At 43.6% G+C, this 22,689-nt stretch overlaps 1 protein-coding gene across 1 annotated transcript in view; it reads right to left on the bottom strand.

Moving 5' to 3' along the window:
- Positions 1-22,689, bottom strand: part of HIF1AN (hypoxia inducible factor 1 subunit alpha inhibitor) — a 1,008,741-nt gene that overhangs the window by 595,784 nt on the left and 390,268 nt on the right. The window lies entirely within an intron of this gene.

Genomic DNA, 22,689 nt, shown 5'->3' with positions numbered 1-22,689 from the left:
GATTGCGGGGGGGCTTTTCCCCGTTTAGAGTTTTTTTTTTTTTTTTAATTATAGCTTTTATTTTCGAAGTTCCACCTTTAATGATTCTAAGTTTTGGAACTTTGATCATATGATACAGACCCGTGAAAACAGTGTGCTACAGTAATTGCAAGATAGACAAATGCAGTCTACATAAGACAAAGCAGTATATGTGTATACATTGCTAACTGAAACTGAGTGTAGAATCACGATAGCCTTCAGCAGTTAACAGTTACAGCTGTGAAATGAGCTAGTTTAGGGTAATGTAAGGGAGTAGTAGGTAGCTTAACAAGGGGTATGGCAGGAACAGACTCTGTTTTGCTAGATGTTCCTTAAGGAGGTTTTTAAACTCATGAATGCTGGGGTTTTTAGCCATAGCTTGAGGGAGAGAGTGTTCCACAGTTTGGCAATTTTATGGGAAAAAAGGGCGGTGCCCTGTGTGTTGTGGGCTTAGGTAATCTAACAATAGTTTGAGGATTTTAGAGCTCTAGGATTGCTGTTGGGTTGGACCAGATTGGTGAGTGCCAGGCAGTTGTTAGGTTGTGAATTATATTGTAGGCTATGGACAGTTGCTTAAATGTTAGAAGGTTTGGTAGTTCTAACCATTGAAGTTGGGAGAGTACAGACCAGTGGTGGGTTCTGTAAGGGTGGTCTGTGGCAAACTTGGCAATTTTGTTGTTCCAGATTACTTAGGTCAGATTTACAAATGTTTTTAAATCCTAGGGAGACGTAGAGGAGGGTGGAGAGTAGATGTATGCGGATAGTGGCTAGTCTGGCATTGTCTGTACGGTAAGGTTCAAGTCTGTAAAAGGTGCTAAGTTTGGAGTGGACTTCTTTGGTGGTGAGGAAGATGTGGGCATCAAACCTTAGGTTATCATCAATTGTGACACCTATAAGTTTGGCTTGGCTGGTGGGATCTATTTTGGTTCACTTTGTGGAAAGGACAGAAAGAGACATGTTTTGGGTTTATTGTAATTGAAGCCAATTAACTTGGTTTTGTTGGGGTTAAGTATGAGTTGAAGGCTAGTGAGGTAATTTTCTATGTCCTGGAAAGATTTTTGCTTGTAGGTACAGGGGGGGGGGGGGGGCGGGGCTGTGCAGATTAATGTAGAGTTGTCAGTGTATTGGACTATGGAGGCTAGTTGGGTTGAAGAGCTGAAGTTATTAGTAAAAATTGTGAAGAGAAGGGGGCCAAGTATGGATCCTTGGGGTACACCAACAGTGATGGGTAGAAGGAGGGGACAAGGTGTTTTCCCATTTGATGGCTTGCTGATGGTTAGAGAGAACTATAGAATCAGGACAGGGCTGTTGTGTTGAGGCCATGGGATGATAGCTTATTTAATAGGATTTGGTAGGAGACCATGTCAAAGGCTTTGGACATGTCAAGGAATACGGAGGAGACCATTTGGCCTCTGTTTATAAGACCTTGAATGGTGTTTGTTAAAGATAGCAGGGCAGTACTGGTACTACGTTTTGGCCCAAAGCCATTTTGTGTGGGGGAGAGGGGTTTGTGATTAAGGAGGTGGGCAAGGAGTTTGGAGTGAATGCATTTTTCTAATATTTTGGCTAGAGGGAGAATATGGCTATGGGATGGTAGTTAGTTAAATCCTCAGCCTTTGTGTAGGGGAATGATGTGGGTTATTTTCCACAGATTGGGTGCATATTGTTCAGAGACAGAATGGTTGATTAAGACTGATATGGGATAGGCGATTGAGGGGGCAGAAATTTTAAGGACTTCATTAGGTATTTATCAGCTGCTAGACAGGAGGGGTTTGAGTTTGGAAAGGCAAGATTTTATGTAGTTTGGATTGGGGTGAAAGAGTAAGGGATGGGAGAGTCAGAAGAGGGAAGGGATACAGTGAAGAGGTTATTAGTTTGCTTACCAAGAAGAGATGTGATTGAGTTAATGAAGTGGGTATTAAACTGTGTAGTTATTGGATCTGAAACCTTGGAGTTGGTGGGTGGGGGTGGGGTATAGCCTGGGTTGAGAAGACAAATTTCGCCAACATTTTCTTGGGTTAAATTGGTGGGTTTGCTTGTCTATTTTTATCCGTCTCAGTCTGGTTACGTAGCTGCTGATATGTTGTGTGGTCTATGTTATTTTTGGTAGTGTGGTAAGTGGACCATGCCCTGTCTCTTTGCTACAGCAGTGCTAGGCTATCTCTAGATAGCCGAGGTATGTGCCTAGTTTTTGCTATTATATTTCTTGTGGGTGCTAAATTGAGTATTTTAAGAAAGGTATTATTGAAGTAAAGGACCGCCTGATCAAGTGGGAGGTTTCTTAGAGGTGACCAGTTACTTTGCTGAAGAAGATGGTTGAAAGTGGAGGGGAAAAGTTTTTTTTGTTCCTGACAAAATGTATACATTGTATTGGTTTGTGTCCGAGTTCGTTTTCTGTACAGGAAGGCGAGTGGTCACAGAGGAAGTCTGGAAAGCAGCTGCTAAATAACCTACATTGGATTTGTTAGTATCCAATCTAGCGTGGACTGCTTTTTAGTGTTTATCTAGCTGGGACAAACAAAATATGGTTTGGGTGAAATTGGAGAGATATAGGAAATTGGAGGGGCTATCTGTGTTGCAGGAATGCAAATCCAGGTTAAAATCACCCAGGATAATGGTTTCCTGGCTGAAATTAATTGATGCCCAGGCGAGAAGATTCTCAATTATCTGTAGGTTGTTGCCAGGTGGGAGGTAGGTGATTATGATAATAGATTTATTACGGTTTATTACTAGGCATGTTAGGATTTTGGAGTTAGGAAGGTCAGGAGGGGCACAATTTAATAGCTCCAGTTTGAGAGTCTCTTTATACATAACAGTGACACCACCACCCCTTTTGTTTGGTCTGTCTAATCTAATTATATCAGTTTCTAATAATTTCCTTGTCTTTGATGTGGGGCTTTAGCCAAGTTTTGGTTATTGCTGCAATATCAGGTAAGTAGGAGTTAAGGGTTGCATGGAATTCAGTAATTTTATTTATGACACTATGGAGGTTAAAGTTTATAAAGACTAGGTCGGTGCTGTTGGCCTTTGGAAGTGGGGGAAGGGGATGGTGGTTGGTTAGTATGTTGGGGCAGACTGGTAGAGGGCTGGGTGGGGAAATGGTTGGGTAATGAGGGGTGTGGGTGAGTGGGTCTGGGTTGGGGTGGATGTCAGCATGGAGTTTAATTTGTGTTACATTGTACAGAGTGAGTTGTCTGAATTTATTGTTAAGTTTTACACATCTGTGAGTTGATGGACAAGCCCCATGAGTGGGTAAATGTTTGAAAGGTAGGAGGAGAAAGGTAGTTGTGTTGTAGAGTTGTGAGCTAATGGCTGCATATGTGTGGGTGTGGCTGTTGGAGGAGGAAACAAGGAAAGTAGGTGAATGATGGTAAATGAGTGGAGGGAGGTGGAGCTAAGCAAGAGATATAGTAGGTGGAGTAGGAAAGTACTGGCTAGCAAGGAGTTAAGGTGGGACATAGTGGATGGTTGAAGAGGTGTGGTGTGTAGGTGAAGGGGAGGGGATTGAGGCAGGTGTATTGGCTGGAGGTAGAAGGGTGTGCGTTTTTTTAGGTATAAATCTAGGGATAGAGGGGGTGGGTGGGAATGGGGATAGGGGAGCGGAATGAGCTCAGAGCGGGATGCACCAGCCAGCAAGCAGCAGTGAATCTCAGAGACAAAACTGGGGGGGGGGGGGGGCATCTCCACAGGTATTGTTAAATTTGCAGGAAAATAATATAGGTTAACAGCAGACAGTGCTGCAGGAGACAGTTTTGGTAGAATGGAAACCATATATTGTCCTGTGAACAAAACTCCAAAAGTTGAAATGGCCAGTCTGTCACCTACTTGGGACCAGAGTGGATAAACAAGGTGAATAAAGCCAGATGCTGATAATGCATGACGTGAACCCTTGGATTAGAAAAGAGAGGACAGAGGTAGCAAAGTCTTGGCCTTTAGCACACTTTCCTGAAGTGAGGTGCCAAAGTGATACAGAGACTAGGGAGAGAAATGCATACTCAGTGGGGATGGAAGCAAGGTGGTGATGGAGGGTTAGTGAGCAGAGAAATACGCGTGCATACCACAACCTAGATTAATTTGCACAAAAACAAAAGCTTTTAACACCAGGTGAGGAAGAAGCAATTGGGACACATACATAAAACTTGTTATGGTGTTTTTCTATTTGTTGGTTTCCTCCCATCCTTGGCTAGACAGCAATCCTTGCATCACTTTGAGGGTTAGTAGACAAAATGACAGCCAGGTATATTCGGGGGGGGGGGGGGGGCGGGGTTGAGGTCACTTTTCCGTGTAGTTGACTACTGTAAGATGAGATATGTAATGAAAATAAGATAGTGAACTTAAGGTGGTAAAAAAAAATATTAAATCTCTAGAAGATAGCAATTAATGGAGGGGTATTGAATATTAGGGGAAAGCAGAGAGAGTGACACAGAAGGCAAAGGAATGAGACAGACAGAGAAAACTAAAAAACTGAGTGAAAGTTGCAGGCTGGAGTGTGAGAAAAAGGTAGAAGGCCTGGAGAGAGTACTCCCAGATTTACAAGTAGCAGCAGAAAGGAAAGAAGAGACCTAGCAAGGCTTGAGGAGCTAGAAAAGGAGAGTAGCTTAGTTTAAAACACAGATATGGAGAAAAGGGACTTTAAATTGGTAATGGGAGGGGGACACACACAGGCAATAGAAAAATAAAAGAATGATCAAGGGAAGCATGCATTTACACTAACATTTGGAGTATGCAAAAGTAAGAACACAAAACATAGCAAGTTCAAGGGAAGCTAGCATTTAGCCAAGCTGGAATAAGCAGAAGGAATAGAGAATGCAGTTGGCAGTACTCAAATACTACATGAAAAAATCCATCATATAAACAGATTATGTCTTCTAATTGTACAGCATTAATAGTAATCAAGAAAGCAGCAGTAATTAAAGCACAGATTTGAAGAAAGGGGCCTTTAAGTAGGCACTGGGAGGGGAGAAAGCACACAGTTAAAAGAAGAATGGTCAAGAGAAGTAAGCGTTTACTCAAAAAAAAAACTTTCAGTAGGCAAAAGGAAGAGAATACAGAACATAGCAAGTCCAAGGGATGTTCGTGTTTACTCAAGCTGAAATAAGCAGAAGGAAGAGAATGCAGTTGTTAATACCCAATTACTATATAGAGAATTTCTACACTATAAAGAGCTTATACCTTGCAATTGTACAGCAAAACAATAATCTAGCATGCAGTAGTTAATACAACAGACAAGATTTCAGCATTTTTCAACAGATAATACACAGTGCTAGGTTTCAGCATAAATCAAATCAAGCAGTCAGATTAGTGACCGTACTATCCAATAAACAAATCAAACAGGTAACTTCTGTGGGTCTACACATTGGCAGAATATACTACAAGTGCCTGGAAGCCCATTTTGTTTCAGTAAAAGACAAACACAAACAGGACAGTACAGGTAAGTCACAGGGACTAAGAAGCATAGTGTGTGTGTCTGCTTGTTCCTAAGTCTTAGCACAGCAAATTACATCTACCAGCTTATAATTACAGGCCAACAGCAGTATTACACAGCAAGTATACAGTAGATGGGAAAGCAGTACTGAAACAGATAAAACTAGTGCTGCAATATCATTCCTAGTATCCTTATTCAATTAGTTTAACATGCCCATAATAGAGCGCAAACTAAGCTCTTCTCTAAGCTTTCTTACACTTGCAACTAATTACACTTGGGGCTTTGGCCACAAAAGGCTTGACATTCAGCCTGCCCCCAAAACTTTTCAACCTTCCCTTCCAAGCTAGGTGAGCATCGTTCTATCTGGGTGTCAGCCCATCAACACTGCATAAGTGATGTACATTTGCTCACCATTTTTAGTCCATTCTTGCCCAATACCTCCAAGGGTTAGGGTCGAGCTCATAGCATGAGCCATTGGAGGTTTGTGTAAGAATAACACAGAGAAGATGGTAAGTAAATAGGTGACTGGGCGCTCGCCTCAACTCCGGGATGGCTACAGGGAAGGAAAAGAAGGCAGGAAACATTACTTTAGCATTAAACATACTTTTAAACATAAAATTATGAGCAAGTCCTTAACACAAATGCAGTATATTCAACCCAGTGTTCACTGATGCAATAGTGGTAACACTACTACCATGTAACAGAGCACAGGCTACAGCAAAGGGGCGAGACAATGAAGACTGAAGTGAGATGCAGAAAAGGGGATTGACGGTGGGATGAAATACCGCAACAGTGATCAGCAGGACATATAATGTTATGGTAAGATCTTACACAACTGCACTATGCCCTTACTGAAATCACTGTTGCAGTACTCCTGACATTTTGGCGATTCCCAGAGCTGAAGGAAGAATGAAGGGTGACTGGCTATTCAGTATTAAGAGTTGTCCAGCTGTTCAAACAGGGATGATCTATCAAAGGCTGCCTGGGCATACAGAAATCAATTTTGTAATGTTTGGTAAAGGTGTGCAAGAAGGACCTACTGGCCACCTCCAAGACAGACCTGGAGTTTACTCCTTTGAGGAAAGCCCAAGTGGAAAATGCTTTAGTGTAGGAAGGCAAGGTCTTATTGTAGTGCTAGTAGCAAAAGAGATAGCTTTTGAAATCCAGGCTGCAATACTTTGGAGACTAAGCTGTTGCAGCTTAGGGGACATAAAAGATACAAACAGCTGGTCAGTCTTTTTGAAAGATTTAACTTTGTCCAGGTAAAATCTGAGTTGCCTGTGAAAGTTGAGGGAACACAAGATCCTTTCTTCTCTCTTTTGAGGATAGGAAAAGAAAGTGGTGAAGATTAATAGCCTGAGAGACGGCTTGTTCATCAACTTATGCATGAAGGATGGGTTATCCCAGAGAGTTGCACGTTTTTTGTGAAAAAGAAGGGGGATGGCCATGAGAGCTTGCAGCTTAGGAATTCACCTGGCAGAAGTGAGGGCCAAGAGGAGGATGGTTTTCCAAGTACAGAATTTGAGAGAAGTGGAAGAACCTGGTTCAAAGGGAAGTACAGTAAGCTTTTCTAACACAAAATTAAGATAACCAAGGAGAGAGACTAGTTTCCTTTGGGGTGGGGGTGGGGGTTAAGATGATGAACTCCCCTGATGAAAAACCTGTCCTCCAATCCTACCATAAGTAGGGGGCTAAGAGACAGACCGGAACTAACAGCAGACAACTGAGCTTTTAGTGAAGCATAGGCCAAGCCTGATTGTTCGTATAGGTACTGCAGTACCATAGGGACCTGTGCTAAGTGTGGATCCTGACTATGACTGTATCACCATTACGAAACACTTCCACTTTGTAGTAAGCATTTCTCGCCTTGGGTCTCCTAGCCTCTTGTGGGACCTGTGCAATCTCTTTATAGAAGAGATGTCTTCGGGAAATTAAAATCCTGTCACCCATAGGGTCAGGCTGAGAGACAGAAGATTCAGCTGGAGTAGTAATCCTTTTTGCCGAGTTATCAGGTCTGGCTGTAGTGGAGTTCTCCTGCAATTTCCCTTTGCCAGGTGAAATAGCCAGGAAACAAAATGCAGCCTCGGTCAAAATGAAGCCAGCAAAAGGAGTTTGAGTGTTTTTTTTTTTGTACCTTGAAAGAATCTTTAGAAGAAGAGACACAGGATGGAATGCATAAAGGAACATTCTGTCCACTGGAAGAGAAGGCCATCTGTCCTCCAGCCTCTGGGACAAGGGCAGCTGGTGCAGAACTTGGGGGAGCCAATGGTTGGTTGGTTGAAGCAAATAAGTTTATCTGAGGAGTGTCACACTGAAGTGTGATATTGTGGAAAACATCTGTTCAAAGTCCACTCATGGGGGTCATCCAGGAAGTGACTTAATCAGTCTGCTAGCACAGTGTCCTGAGAAGGAATGCATGTGGTTGTGAGCAGGACATTCATTTTTCTTGCTAAGCTCCATGCTTCCTCTGCTAACCTGTACAGTTGGGTAGGACCTGGTGCCATCCTGATTATTTATACACCACATGGCTGTGGTGTTGTCTGCTGTACACTCAGAGTGGTCCAGGTATCCAAAGGAAAACAAAAATCCAAAGATCCCTCTTTTCTTTCAGGTTACATTCCTTCAGGAACTATGGCTGCCATCTCCTGAGCACTCTGTGTAAGCCTATCCACGTCCCCTATGCCTCCTCCAAGGTGTCCATGTGAACCTGTTGAAGAGGAGTAGGAGGTGTGAAGGGTAATCTTAGGTTGAGGATGACCCGCTTCTTTTTGAAGCAAGGGGGGAAGGAGGAGATCCAGGGTTTTCAGGCACCACTGGATTTTCCTCATGTGAAGTCAGCCAGGGGGGAGAATAAGGAATGGTGGCTGCCATGAATCCCAAAACCATTAGCATTTCCTTAGCATAGTAATGGGTTGCTGGGAAGAGACATCAGAAGTAAATGGACAGAGTGAGAACAACCTCTTGGGGAAAGAAGGCATGCTTTTTGTGCGTGTTCAATCTGCATCCCAGAAACACCAGGTCCTGTGTAGGAATTATGTGCGATTTTTTTCTGCTGTTTATGGTAAAACCTTGACCTGTCAAAAAATAGAAGGTGAACTGAAGTTGCTGAAGAGGAAGAATTTCAATAGAGAGAGCCTGATAAGAAGGTTGCCCAGCTAGGGAAAAAATCTGGACTCCTAGAGTCAAATAAAATGGGTTTGTGTGGAATGAAACCCTATCCTTACATACAGTCAAGTATGAAGGTCTTGGATAGAGCTTAGCATTCAGTTACTAGTCTAGCAGAAGTGAGAGACCAGAAAAATTGTTTTCCAGGACAAAAACTTAAGGTCAGTCTTAGCTAAAAGCTCAAATGGAGATTGTGTAAGAGTTCATAAGATCTTTAATTGGGAGCCTGAGTAAAAAGGTACCCTTATAGAAGGCTTCACACAATTTTAAAGAGGCCAAGGAGGAAAAATTCTCACCCGAGTGGAAATCATGAAATGGCCACTAACTGAATATTAATAGTAAAATAACTTGCCCCACTGTCAATAATGGAGGCAAAAAAAAAAATCAAAGACTGCTTAGACTGGGGCAGAGAAAGGGTCAAGGCAACTCTGAATGGCCCAGACTGAAAATCTATTCAGTTGGCTTTTATAAATTTTCCAGGCGGAAAGCTTCTGTGAGGATAAACAGATCTTTGGAACTGCCGAGGAAAGCCTGGACTGTCTAGCCATCACTGAAACTGAAGAAACCATGCAGTAATCTTGAGGTCGTGGATGTCTGGGTGTTTCATCCCTGTCTGATGTGATAGAAGGTGGATACAGAAGATAAGGCCAGAGGAAGGGGAACCAAACTTGAGTCCAAAAGGGTGCAATGAGAATGATTGTGCTCCAACTGGGATGCCTTCTGTACAAATTTGTAGATGAAGGGTAATGAGGGCAGTAAGCATAAAGGAGACTGGAGGGCCAATTGTGGATTAGAATATCTCCTGGTGACTTTCTCTGTGGAGAAACCAGGACACAGAACCTGCTGCACTTGAGGGAAGAAGCAAAAAGATTGCAGCATGGCTGACACCATTAACAAAAAATCCTTTCCACCACTTTGGACTGAGAGACCACTTGTGAGATATCAAAATGGACCTGCTCAGTCTGCAAGCACAATGGTTTCCGCCAGTATGGGCGTTGCCATATGAATGTGACCAGAAGAGATCACCCATTGCCCCACACACACACACACACTGCCTCTAAATGCAGTGGGTAAGGCCCAGTTACCCCAGTTTGATATACCAGACTACTGACAAGCTGCCTGCATCACAATCATCCATGAAGGCAGAATATACGACTGCTCTCAGCTCCCGGACACTGATGTGCAAATTGGTCTCTTCTGGAGACCACTCACCTTGGGCTACTCCTTCTCAAGAAATGCTCCCCCACACCCAATTTGGGAAGTGTCCATGGTGACTGTGGCTACTGGCTGTGGGAGAGTAAAGGGATGACCTTGGCAAACTTTTTCTGAACGCAGTCACCAAAGAACATACTTCTTGCAAACTTTGGAAATCTTAAATGGAGTCCTTACAGGACTCTGAAGAAAGTACAGTTGTGTACACTTACCATAAATGTAGATGTTAGAGTGTATTCACTGTTGCAGTTATCACAATTGAGTAATCTGCTGGGAGGTTGCCCTCAGTCGGCCTGTCTTGGGTCCTGCGTCGGTTGCTGTCTCTTCTTCCATGAAGTCAGGTCATCAGGGGGTAAAAAACATGCAGCTGATGCCATTTTCATCAGTTTTTCTTGCCCCAGATATCAGGTGCCCCCCCCCCCCCCCAAATGGGGAGCAAAAATATATATATAAAACTGTAAATATATAAATGCACTTTAGAAACAAAGTTTTCCTTCAACTAAAACCAAATACACCACAAAGACGTGAGTATAGTGAAGGAAAGAGAAGGGGGGGTTGGCGGGTGGGTAATCCGGACTGCAACAGTGAATACATTCGAACATCTACATTTATGGTAAGTGTACACAACTGTACTATGTTCTTTGTGTTTCACTGTTGCAGTCATCACATTTGAGTAGAATCCCAAAGGTACGGATGGGAGGATGGAACTAAACAGCATTAGGAGTAGCTATAAGGCCCTGCAGGACTGCAGTGGCAAAGTCTGCCCTGGATTTAGAAAAGAGAGGTAAATAATAATGCTTTGTGAATGTATGCACAGAGCTCCAAGTAGCAGCTTCTAGAATGTCTTTGGTTGGGACCCCTCTGAGAAAAGCTGCTGAAGTTGAGGCAGCCCTGGTGGAATGTGATCTGATCCCCTTGGGCACAGGTTTACCATGGTGCAAAAAGCAGAAACGAATGCAGTGGCTTATCCATTTAGAAATAGTCTGCTTTGATATAGCCTTCCCCTCTGATCCTGCACCAAATGCTACCAGTAGTTGCTCTGACCTTCTTAGAGATTTTGTCCTGTTTAAGTAGAATCTTAGCTGTCTGTGTACATCCAATGAATACAGAATCCGCTCCCCCTTGTTCTGCGGATTTGGGAAAAATTATGGCAGGTGAATGGTCTGGTTAAGAGCCACACTGGATACCACCTTAGGCATAAAGGAAGGATTGGTCCTGAGGGCCACCCTGTCCACGAAAATATAATGAAAGGCTCCACTGCCATGAGAACCTATAGTTCTAAAACCCTTCTTGCTGAAGTGACTGCCAAAAGAAAAGCTGTCTTCCAAGATAGAAATTTTATATCTGCAGTAGCTGCTGGTTTCAAAAGGAGGCAGGGTGAGTTTTTCCAGCACAAAATTGAGGTCCCATGCAGGAGTTGGTGTTCCCCTGGGAGGCCTTACATTTTTGGCCCCTCTGAGATACTGCTTAAGCAGTGGATGAGAAAAGAGGGGAGGGCTCTGTGTTGTAATGAGCCAAGATGGCAGAGGCATGGATTTTTATTGAAGAAAAAGACAGGCCCTTGTCAAGCATCTCAGTTAAGTATTGTAAAATCTGAGGAATATTGGGCTTTGCTGTGTCTATTCCTTGTGCTTGGTTCCAAGCACAGAATCTCATCCATTTATCAGTATAAGATTTTCTGGTACTAGGCCTTCTGGCTTCCAAAATGACATCCATCACAGGTTTACTGAGAGATGTGGTTTGAATAATTAGTTGATTAGCCATGCTGCAAGATTCAGAGTTTGGAGCTGCATGTGCAGAATTTGATAGTTCTGCTGAGACAGCAGATGAGGTGTTTGGAGGCAAGTACCACAGAGGAAGGTGCGACATATTCCTTCGAAGCGCGTGCCAGTGCTGTCGAGGCCAGTCCAGAGCAATTGGGATAATTTTTGGTTTTTCCTGTCTGAATTTAGTAAGACCTTGGAGAGTAGAGGCAGAGGGGGAAAGGCATAGGGGAAAGGCATAGACCGATAGGTTTTTCCAGCTGAAGGATAGAGCATTCACTTTCTATGCTTTTTGTGATGAGCTCTTCTGCAGAATTTGTCCAACTGATAGATCTATTTACCTCTCCGCAAAACTATGTCTGGGCTCCCCCATTTCTGTGTTAACATGCTGAAGATTTGTGGATCCAGTTTCCATTCGTGCGGGTCCATAAGATTTCTGCTTAGGTCGTCTGCCAGAGTATTTTGCTTTCCTGGCAGGAATTGAGCTTTAATATGTATTTGGCAATTCAAGGATGTGTTCCACAAGGCCATGGTTAGTCTGCAAAGGGGGTAGGAATGTGTACCCCCCCTGTTTATGTACCACATAACTGTGGTGTTGTCCGTCTTATCAGTAGTTGTCATGGATGAAGTAAGTCTTTGAAGGCTGTCAGAGCATTCTGAACAGCTAGCATTTCTTTCTGGTTGATAGGCAGACGCATTTGGTTTGAGCTCCATTTGCCCTGAATGCATCTCCCTGCCAGGTGGGCCCCCCCAAGCACAGTCTGATGCATCTATAGTTAGGGTTTGGGTAGCAGGGAGTAGAGTGAATGACAGTCCCTTGTTTTGGTGACATGTCTCTGCCCACCAAAGAAACTCCTGTTGTAGGCAGGGAATGAGAGGAATCACTGTTTCCAGGCTGTGACAATGTTGACTCCATAAACTCTTTAGGTAGCATTGAAGTTTCCTCATATGCAGTCTCGCATATGGAATTAGTGGAATGCAGGATACCATGAACTCCAAAGCCTGCAGAATTTGTCTTGCAGATAACTGGGTTTTTGTTGCCATTTGTTTAAAGTATGTTGTCAATTATCTTTGCTTGTCTGGCATGAGGTAAGCCACCTGGGCAGTTGTATTCAAGCTTGCACCCATGAATTTAATTATTTGAGGGGATACCAGTTGTGATTTCTTTTCATTTATGGTGTACCCTAGGCATGTTAGAAGCCTTTTTACAAATGCCAGATGTTGAAGAAGAGTGCCCTTGTCCTCTGCTTGAATGAGACAATCATCCAGATAAGGATAAATTTGAATGTTTGTCTGCAGAATGCAATTACTGGTGCCAGGCACTTTGTAAAGACCCTGGGCGCAGTAGAGAAGCCAAAGAGCAGTGCAGAGAATTGGTAATGCAAAAAACCTGCTTTGAAGCGGAGGTATCTTCTGCATGATTCCCTTTATTGGGATATGCAGGTATGACTCTTAAGTCTAGAGTTACTAACCAAGCATTCTTGCCTAGCATAGGCAGTAACTGTTGTAAAGTCAGCATTTTGAATTTTGGAATGTCCAGGAACGTGCTCAGAATCAATAAGTCCAGTATTGGACACCATGAATTGTCTTTTCTGAGTACCAGGAAAAGTCTTGAATAAAATCCTTGTCCTTTTTCCTTTTCTGGTACCGATTGAATAGCCCCCATATCCATGAGGGATGTGACTTATTTCTGGCCCTCTGCCCACTGGTTTTGTGGCATATCTGTCCATCCATTTGGAATTGCCAAAGTATAGAAATGAAATCTGTACCCCTGGGATACTATGCTTAATACCCACTTGTCCTGGGTAATTAACTGCCAATTTTGAGCATGAACTGCTAGTTTCCCCCCCAAGGGGGCTGCCAAAAGATAAGTGTTTGGAGATGGTAGAGGAAAGTCATTGAGACTGCTTACTGTAGGGTTGTGCTTTGTTTCCTCCAGATTTGGAGATCGAGGCACCCCATTGCTTTGACCTGTAAGAATCCTGTGATTCATATCTGGAGCCTTTTGAGCACTTGGGTTTGCCCTGAGTGGCTCTGTTGGACACAGGAAAGGACCAATTTTTAGCAGGCCAGTGCCTACTGAACCTGGGTGGCTGCACTTGCAAGAAATCTTTTACAGTTTGCATAGATTTAGCTTTGTCTTCCATTTTCTTTAAATCCTCTTCTGCCTTGTTACCAGAGTATCATGCTGCAAAGGGGCATCCAACAATTTAGCTTTAACATGATCAGGCAGATTTTGCTCCTTGAGCCAGGCACGTCTTCTAAATCACATATCCAGTAACGGCGGCCGCAAAAGAGGCCTCCAAGGAATCAAAACCACATTGCAAAGTATGCTTTCCAACCTGTTCTGCTGAATGCAATAAATCCTGTAACTATTTTCCACACAATCAGAAATCAACATCATTTTCTGTTTCAGTAAGCCCATAACATGCTGTTGATATTTAAGCATATGAAACTGGCAGTTTAAAGCTCTGATTGCCAAGGTTGCAGACGTATAAACCTTCTTACCCCATCTATGCAGCGCCTTGGAATCTCTATCAGAAGGGGTAGGATTTTTGGCAGAAGCCTCAACACCCTTGGGACCCTGAGAAATAGTCTCAGGAGCAGCAGCAGCAGGATTTTTGAAAAGAAATTTGTGGGAGTCAGGAACCCTGTAATATCTGTCTGGCGGGGGCAAGGAATCAGGAGCCATGCTTGATTCCAAGAACACAAACAATATCTAATACAGGAGGTATAGCCAAAGGCCTATGCTGAGGAAGAAGGAAATGCCTAAGCCTCTTTTTTTGATTCAGAGAAGTCCTGACTCTCCCAGTGAAAATGTTCCCTTAAAGTATGCAAAGTCTCTCCAAAAGAGTAATCCTCAGGAGGAGATGCAGATGGAATGGATTCCTCTGCATCAGAATCCTCATAGGGTGGAATAGAAAATTCCTGATCAGAAGAGGAATCAGAAATGGAAACCTGATCTGAGGATTCATAATCAGTGCCTTGCCTAGGCCTCTTAGCAGGGGGTGGGGGTTGGGAACCCCTGAGCAAGGTAATTAAATCCTCAGCCATTTTGATCATCTGTTTTTTAGGCATAGGGGCCTAAGCACGTGGCTTGTGCGGCAGTTTTTTTTAGACACAGAAGTTGTTTTTGACCTTGTTTTTGTTGCTGGTGGTTTAATGTAAAAATGTTGAGGCCTGAAAACACCCTCAGAAGCCGGTGCCTGCTCAGTGGCTCTGGACCCATCCAAGGGAGACACATCCGCGGGTTCAATACTTTGCGAATCTTGCAGCAAACTCTGAATGAGTCTCGGTAGAGGCCTGTGACTCAAAAGTAGCGGGTATCAGGGGCTGCAAAAGCGCCAGAGTACTGGCGACTGGCTTAGGAGAAGCTTAGTCTTCGGTTTTGGACCTCGATGGTCTTTTTCCTTGCGTTTTTTGTGAACTCTGGTAGTCTGACTGCTAACCACGGTAGTTAAATCTTGAACCAAAATATTTAGAAGAAAAATATACAGATGCTTAATAGTGCGTTGGTTAAGTTAGCACAAAACTGACAGCAAGGCACATTGTGATCAGGGCCTAGGCAAGGAATACAGTACAAATTAAAATCCTTATGAGGTATTTGCTTCCCACAAGTAATGCAATTATTAACTTTTACTGACCTCGGTAAGGAGCAAGAAAAAATTTCCCCAATGGGGTACTTGGCTTTAGTTTGAAGATTTCGGTTCTGAAACTAAACACAAGAATTTCAGAAGTCGGCCGACTGGCACTTGTGAACTGCTTCTGCTTCGGGCACCACGCGGCAAGAAAGACGGATGAAAATGGAGTTGGCTGCATGTTTTATACCCCTGACGACATGACGTCATGGAAAGCCAGCAACTGACGCAGGACCCAAGACTTTGGAATTCAGGCCGGTTGAGGGCAACCTGCCAGCAGGATTATCCAAATGTAATGACTTCAACAGTGAAACACGAAGAACATCTACAGGGACTGGGACAGTATATCCTGCTCTGGATTTAGAGTAAAGAGGCAAGTGGTAATGCTTGGTAGAGGTGTGCACTGTACTCCCAAGTTGCAGCCTCCAAAATTTCCTTGGTTGGTACTCCTCTGAGAAAGGCTGTTGCTCTGGTGGAATGTGGCCTAATGTTATTAGGGACTGATTTTCCATGCTGTGTGTAGCAGTAACTAATACACAGTGTCCTATCCGTCTGGAAATAGTCTGCTTTGAGATGGCCTTGCCCTGTGATCCTGCAGCATATGCTACAAACAGTTGCTCAATTTTCATGAAAGCTTTTGTTTTGTCCAAGTAGAAGTGTAGCTGCTTGTGTATGTCCAAAGTGTGCAGAAGTTTTTCCCCTTTATTCTGGGGATTTGGATAGAAGGTTGGCAAATGGATGGTTTGGTTAAGAACCACACTAGATACCACCTTTGGCATGAAGGTAGGGTTTGTCCTTAATGAAACCCTGTCCTGATGAAATATTATAAAAGGTTTCACTGCCATTAATGCCCGAGACGGAGTCTGAGACTCTTCGTGCTGAAGTTACTGCCAGGAGCAGAGCTGTTTTCCATGATAAAAATTTTAGATCGGCTGTATTGGCTGGCTCAAAAGGTGGCAAGGTCAGTTTTTCCAAAACAAAATTGAAGTCCCACGTTGGTGCTCTCCGGGGCAGTCTTATGTTTTAGCCCCTCTGAGCTACTGCTTTAGCAAGGAATGAGAGAATAAAGGAGGATCCGTGTTGTAATGAGCTGAAATGGCAGAGGCGTGGATCTTAAATTGATGAGAAGGATAGGCCTGTGTCCAGCATCTCAGTTAAGTATTGTAAAATCTGAGGAATGTTTGGGACAAGAGGGTCAAGGCTTTGAGCCTGGTTCCAGGCACAGAATCTCTTCCATTTTTCTGAGTAAGATTTCCTGGTGCTAGGCCTCCTGGCCTCCAAAATGACATCCATAACAGCTTTATTGTGAGGTGTTGCCTGTTTGACTAATGAATCGGCCATGCAGCCAGGTTTAGGGTTTTGAGCTGACTGTGCAGGATCTGATTGTTTTGAGTCAGAAGATGTGAAATTTGAGGCAAAATCCATGGTGGGCCTTGAGCCAAGTTCTTTAAGATTGGGTACCAGTGCTGGCGTGGCCAGTCTGGAGCAATCAGGATCATCTGTGGGTTTTCTTGTCTGGCTTTTAGGAGTACCTTTGAAAGGAGAGGCAGTGGTGGGAAGGCATAAACTTTTAGGCTTTTGTAGCTGAACAAAAGAGCATCCACTTTCCATGCTTGTGTGTGGCAAGTCCTTGTGCAGAATTTTTGTAGTTGGCAATTCAGTGGGGGAGGCAAAAAGATCTAGGTATGGGCACCCCCATTTCTGCATTACCATGCTGAAGATTTGTGGATTCAATTTCCATTTGTGAGGGTCCATGATATTTCTGTTGAGATCGTCCACCACAGTATTTTTCTTTCCAGGCAGGAATTGTGCTTGCAGATGAACTTGATAAGTTAGAGCCGTGTTCCACAAGGTCATGGCTTGCCTGCATAGGGGATAAGAATGAGTGCCCCCTTGCTTATGTACCATATTACTGTGGTGTTGTCTGTCTTTAATCATAATTGTCCTGGATGCAGAAGGTTCTTGAAAGCTGTTGGGGCATTTTGAACAGCCAATATCTCTTTCTGATTGATGTGAAGATGCATTTGGTCTGTGGTCCACTTACCCTGAATACATTTTCTTGCCATGTGTGCTCCCCCAAGCGTAATCCGAAGCATCTGTTGTTAGAGTCTGCCTGGCTGTGGGTAGAGTGAAAGGCTGACCCTTGTTGAGGTGACATGCCTGTGCCCACCATAGAAACTCCTGTTGTAGCAGGGAATTATTCGTATTATTATTGTTTGTAAACTGTGAGTGATGAGTCCAAACACTTTTTAGGTACCATTGTAATTTCCTCATATGCAGTCTGGCATATGGAATTAGTAGTATGCAGGATGCCATGAATCCCAGGGCCTGCATAATTTTTCTTGCAGGGAGATGGGACTTTTTTGCCAGTAATTGAAAATATTGAGTCAGTTGTCCTTGTTTGTCTGGCGTGAGATAAGCCATCTGGGCTGTTGTATCCAAGCTGGCACCCAGGAATATTATCTGTTGTGAGGGCACTAGTTTTGACTTCTTTTCTATGTACCCTAGAGAAATTAGCAGCCTTTTTACAAACTCCAGATGTTTTAGAAGAATGTCCTTTTTCTCTGCATGAGACAGTCATCCAGGTATGGATATATTTGAATTCCTTTTTGTCTGCAAAATGCAATTACTGGTGCCAGGCACTTTGTAAAGACCCTGGGTCCAGTAGATAAGCCAAAGGGCAGTGCAGAGAATTGGTAGTGCATTGTACCCGCTTTGAATCTGAGGTATCTTCTGCAATCTTGTCTGATAGGGACATACAGGTATGTCTCTGAGGTCCAGAGTAACAAGCCAAGCCTTCTTGCCCAGCATGGGAAGAAGCTGCTGTAGTGTCAACATTTTGAATTTCGGAACATCCAGGTAAGTATCTCATTACAGCAGAGTGATGTCTCCAGGCGTTTCTGCAGTTATGCCCTACTGCTCCTCTAGGCGTCAAATATTGCCTGTTCATATTTGCATTAATAATTCCAAAACCATGTTACATACAAGATATTGGAAAATTTTATCTTGAAGCATACAGGATAGCAAACACAATTGTATTGATATATGACCTCTGTCAATGGGTATTTGTTAAAAATGTAAGGTGATAAAGTACAGTTTTGTACCTACCATAAATGTAGATGTTCGAAGATCCACATTGCTGCAGTCCTTACACTTGGGGTAGTCCGCTGTCCTCGGTCGGCCCGAATATCAAAGTATTAGGCTGACGTCGGTCAAGGCGCTTAAGACTGACATCAGGACGTCAGGGTACAAATGCGCATGACCGACGTTATATCCTCAGTCTTTTCTTGCCCCAGATGTCAGAAGACCCTAAACAGAAAGGCCAAAACCAAAAGACAGCAAAAAACAACCAACCACCCTTGCACTAATCATATGAAAAATATATACAATATGCACAATAGTTACAACCCAAACCACACAACCGCCTCTAACAACAGAGGGGAAGGAGGGAGGGTAAATTGGACTGCAGCAATGTGGATCTTCGAACATCTACATTTATGGTAGGTACAAAACTGTACTATGTTCTTCATCTCACATTGCTGCAGTCCTTACACTTGGGTAGAATCCCAAAGCAGAGGTAAGGGAGGATGGCAAAACTATGAAGTAGAAGGAGCTGCCAAAATGCCCTGTAAAATAGCAGTGGCAAACCCAGCCCTAGATTTAGAGTAAAGTGGAAGGTGGTAATGCTTAGAGAAAGTATGTACTGAACTCCAAGTAGCTGCCTCCAAAATATCTTTAGTTGCCACCCCCCTTAAAAAAGCTGTAGAAGTGGCAGTAGCTCTAGTGGAATGAGGCCTAATCCCAGCTGGAACCTCCTTACCATGATGGGAATAACAGAAAGCAATACAAAACCCAATCCACTTAGAAATAGTTTGTTTTGACACAGGCTTGCCCTGAGAACCCAAAGCAAAAGAAACAAACAACTGCTGAGACTGCCTGAACCCTTTAGTTCTGCTCAAATAATATCGCAACTGCCTGTGTATATCCAAGGTGTGCAAAATCTTTTCCCCTTTATTTTGGGGTTTGCATAAAAAGTAGGCAAATGAATAGTTTGGTTTAAAGCCACACTAGAAACCACCTTAGGCATAAAGGAAGGATTAGTACGTAAAGATACCCTATCCTTATGGAAAATTAAGAAAGGCTCAACTGCCATAAGGGCCTGTAATTCAGAAACCCTTCTCGCAGAGGTAATGGCCAACAAAAAGCAGTCTTCCATGATAAATATTTCAACTCGGCAGTAGCTGCAGGCTCAAAAGGTTGTAGAGTGAGTTTCTCCAACACAAAATTGAGATCCCAAGCAGGAGTAGGAGCTCTGTGGGGTCTTATATTCTTTGCCCCTCTAAGGAATTGCTTAAACAAAGGATGAGAAAACAATGGTGGATCACAGTCATAGTGAGCAGAAATTGCTGCAGCATGAATCTTAATAGAAGAGAAGGACAAACCTTTGTCCAGTAACTCAGCAAGATATTGAAGAGCCACACTTAAATTAGGCTTAGCAACATCAAATTCCTTTGCTGCACTCCAAAATAAAAATCTCTTCCATTTATCTGCGTATACTTTCCTTGTACTAGGCCTTCTGGCCTCCAAAATAACATTCAAAACTTGCTGCGGAAGCTGAGACCCTCCAGGGTTTAAAACAGAATATGCCAGGCTGTTAGGTGAAGAGAGTGAAGTTTGACATTGAGTAAATGACTGTTCTCTTGAGACAGCAGGTGTGGAATAGAGGGCAAAGGCCATGGAGGCTCCCGAACCAGACTTCTCAGTAATGGGTACCAGTGCTGTCGAGGCCAATCTGGAGCTATTAGAATCATCTTTGGCTTGTCCTGTCTGACCTTTAGGAGTACCTTTGGGAGGAGAGGCAGAGGTGGAAAGGCATACACATGAAGATTGCTCCAATTGAAAGAAAGAGCATCCACTTTCCAAGCTGTGGGATGAAACCTTTTTGTGCAAACCTTTGGCAGCTGGTAGTTTAGTGGAGAAGCGAACAGATCTATGTCTGGAGTTCCCCATGACACTGTCAATTTCTGAAATACATGAGGATCCAATTTCCACTCGTGGGGATCCATAATTAAATCTGCTCAACACATCTGCTAAGGAGTTCTGTGCTCCCGGCAGAAACCTTGCCTGAAGATTGAGCTGTAAACTGGGAGCAGTCTCCCACAAAATCATTGCTTGCCTGCATAGAGGATAAGAATGTGTTCCCCCTTGCTTGTTGATGTACCACATGACAGTTGTGTTGTCTGTTAGAACCAACACCTGCCCTGGAAGAAGTAAATCCTTGAAAGCTATTAATGCAAATTGGACTGCTAACATCTCCTTCAAGTTGATATGTAGATGTTGTAGTCTGGCAGGCCACGTGTCTTGTATCCACTTTCCATTTAGATGAGCTCCCCAAGCTTTGTCTGAGGCATCTGTCGTTAGAATCTGACTCGCCTCTGGCCGGGTCACAGAGAGTCCCTTGTTTAGGTGACATTCCTGAGCCCACCACAAAAATTCCTTTTGAATGCAAGGTATTATCTGAATGACAGTGTCCATATCTTGGCAGTGCTGTGTCCATACATTTTGAGATACCATTGTAGCTTCCTCATATGCAGTTTGGCATTGGGAAGCACCAGAATACAAGATGCCATGAACCCCAAGGCTTGAAGGACTGTCCTTGCAGTCAGCCTGGACTGATGAGACAATTGATGGAAGTAAAGGGAAAGATTCTTTTGTTTGTCCGGGGTCAAAAAGGCCATCTGGGATGCTGTATTCAGTCTCACACCCAGAAAGCACATGTCTTGAGAGGGTACTAGACTGGACTTTATTTCGTTCACAGAATACCCCAGGCATCTTAGCACTGCTATCACATATTGCAAATGATGAAGAAGCTCGTCCCTTCCTTTGGCCAGAATCAGGCAATCGTCCAAATAAGGATAGATCTGTATTCCTTTTAGCCTGAAGAAAGCTATCACTGGAGCCAGAACCTTTGTGAACACTCTGGGCAGTAGATAAGCCAAAGGGCAATGCAGAGAACTGATAATGAGAAGTCCCAGCTCAAAACGCAGATACTTCCTGCAACTTAGCCTGATAGGAACATGAAGGTAAGCTTCCTTGAGATCCAGAGTCACCATCCAGTGATCTTTGCCCAGCAGAGGTAAAAGCTGTTGTAACGTCAACATTTTGAACTTGGGAATGTCCAGATAAGTGTTGAGGATAGATAAATCCAAAATTGGTCTCCACGTGTTCCCCTTCTTTGGTACTAGGAACAGGCGAGAATAAAATCCTAGGCCTACTTCTGGCAGAGGGACCGGCTGTATGGCCCCTATTTGCAGCAGAGAAATTTGTTTGTGAGCCTCTATTCTTTGCTGAGGAGGAACGTCTGGCATGCCTTTGAAAGGAGGCAAGGTATGGAAATAAAACCTGTAACCTTGGTGTATAACATCCAATACCCATCTGTCCTGGGTAATTAAACTCCAATTTTCTTTGAAGAGTGCCAACCTTCCTCCCAAAGGTGCTGCCAGACAAGAAGGCTCTGGCAGCTGAAAAGGTAGGTCATTAGGCCTGTTTACGAAAGGACTGGCCCCTGCCCTCATCCGAAGACTGTGCAGGTGAACTCCCTGTTCTAGGTCTGAAAGAGCCCTGAGCTCTACCCCTACCACGTCTAGATCTTCCCCTAGACTGTGAATCATAAGAAGGGTACGTCCACCCCTTAGCAGGCCAATTCCTACTAAACTTCGGAGGCTGAACTTGCAAAAAATCTTTAACAGTCTGCATAGACTTAGCCTTGTCTTCCATTTTCTTTAAAACTGCCTCCACAGGAGAACCAAACAATACATCAGACTGTAAAGGAGCATCTAAAATCCTTGTCTTAACATGGTCAGATAAGTTCTGATCCCTCAGCCAGGCGTGCCTGCGAAGAACTGACCCAATGGCAGCCACCCTAGACGAGGCCTGTACAGCATCAAATCCACATTGTAAAGAATGCTTACCCACCTGTTCAGAAACATGTACCAAATCTTGTAATTCTTTACACTCAATGCCTTCCGCCAGAGCATCTACCTTAGACTTCAATTGAGAAAGAAGATAGTTTTGATATTTCAACATGTGAAACTGGCAATTCAAAGCCCTCATAGCTAAGGTGGAAGAAGTATAGACTTTCTTTCCCCATCTATCCAAAGCTCTGGCCTCTATCTGGAGGAACCGGATTTTTTATCACAGAGGCCTTGACACCCTTAGGTCCCTGACTAACTGTTTCTGGGTCCGCCCTAGGACTCTTATACAGATATTTATGAGCTTCAGGCACCCTGTAATACCTGTCCGGTTTAACAGGAGCAGGAGGCAAAGAAACAGGATTAAGTGAAGCCTCTGCAAACACATCTTCCACAACATCCAGAACAGGTGGAATAGCCAAAGGCCTATGCTGGGGTAAAAGCAAAAATTCCCTAAGCCTTTTCCTGGAATCAGAGAAGTCCTGACCCTCCCACTT

The sequence above is a fragment of the Protopterus annectens genome, chromosome 14.part0 (assembly GCF_019279795.1).
Source record: "Protopterus annectens isolate FY-2018-M chromosome 14.part0, PAN1.0, whole genome shotgun sequence".
Lineage (NCBI taxonomy): Eukaryota > Metazoa > Chordata > Ceratodontiformes > Protopteridae > Protopterus > Protopterus annectens.
Note: the sequence above shows the minus strand (reverse complement) of the source record. Positions and strands in the feature narration are given on the sequence as shown.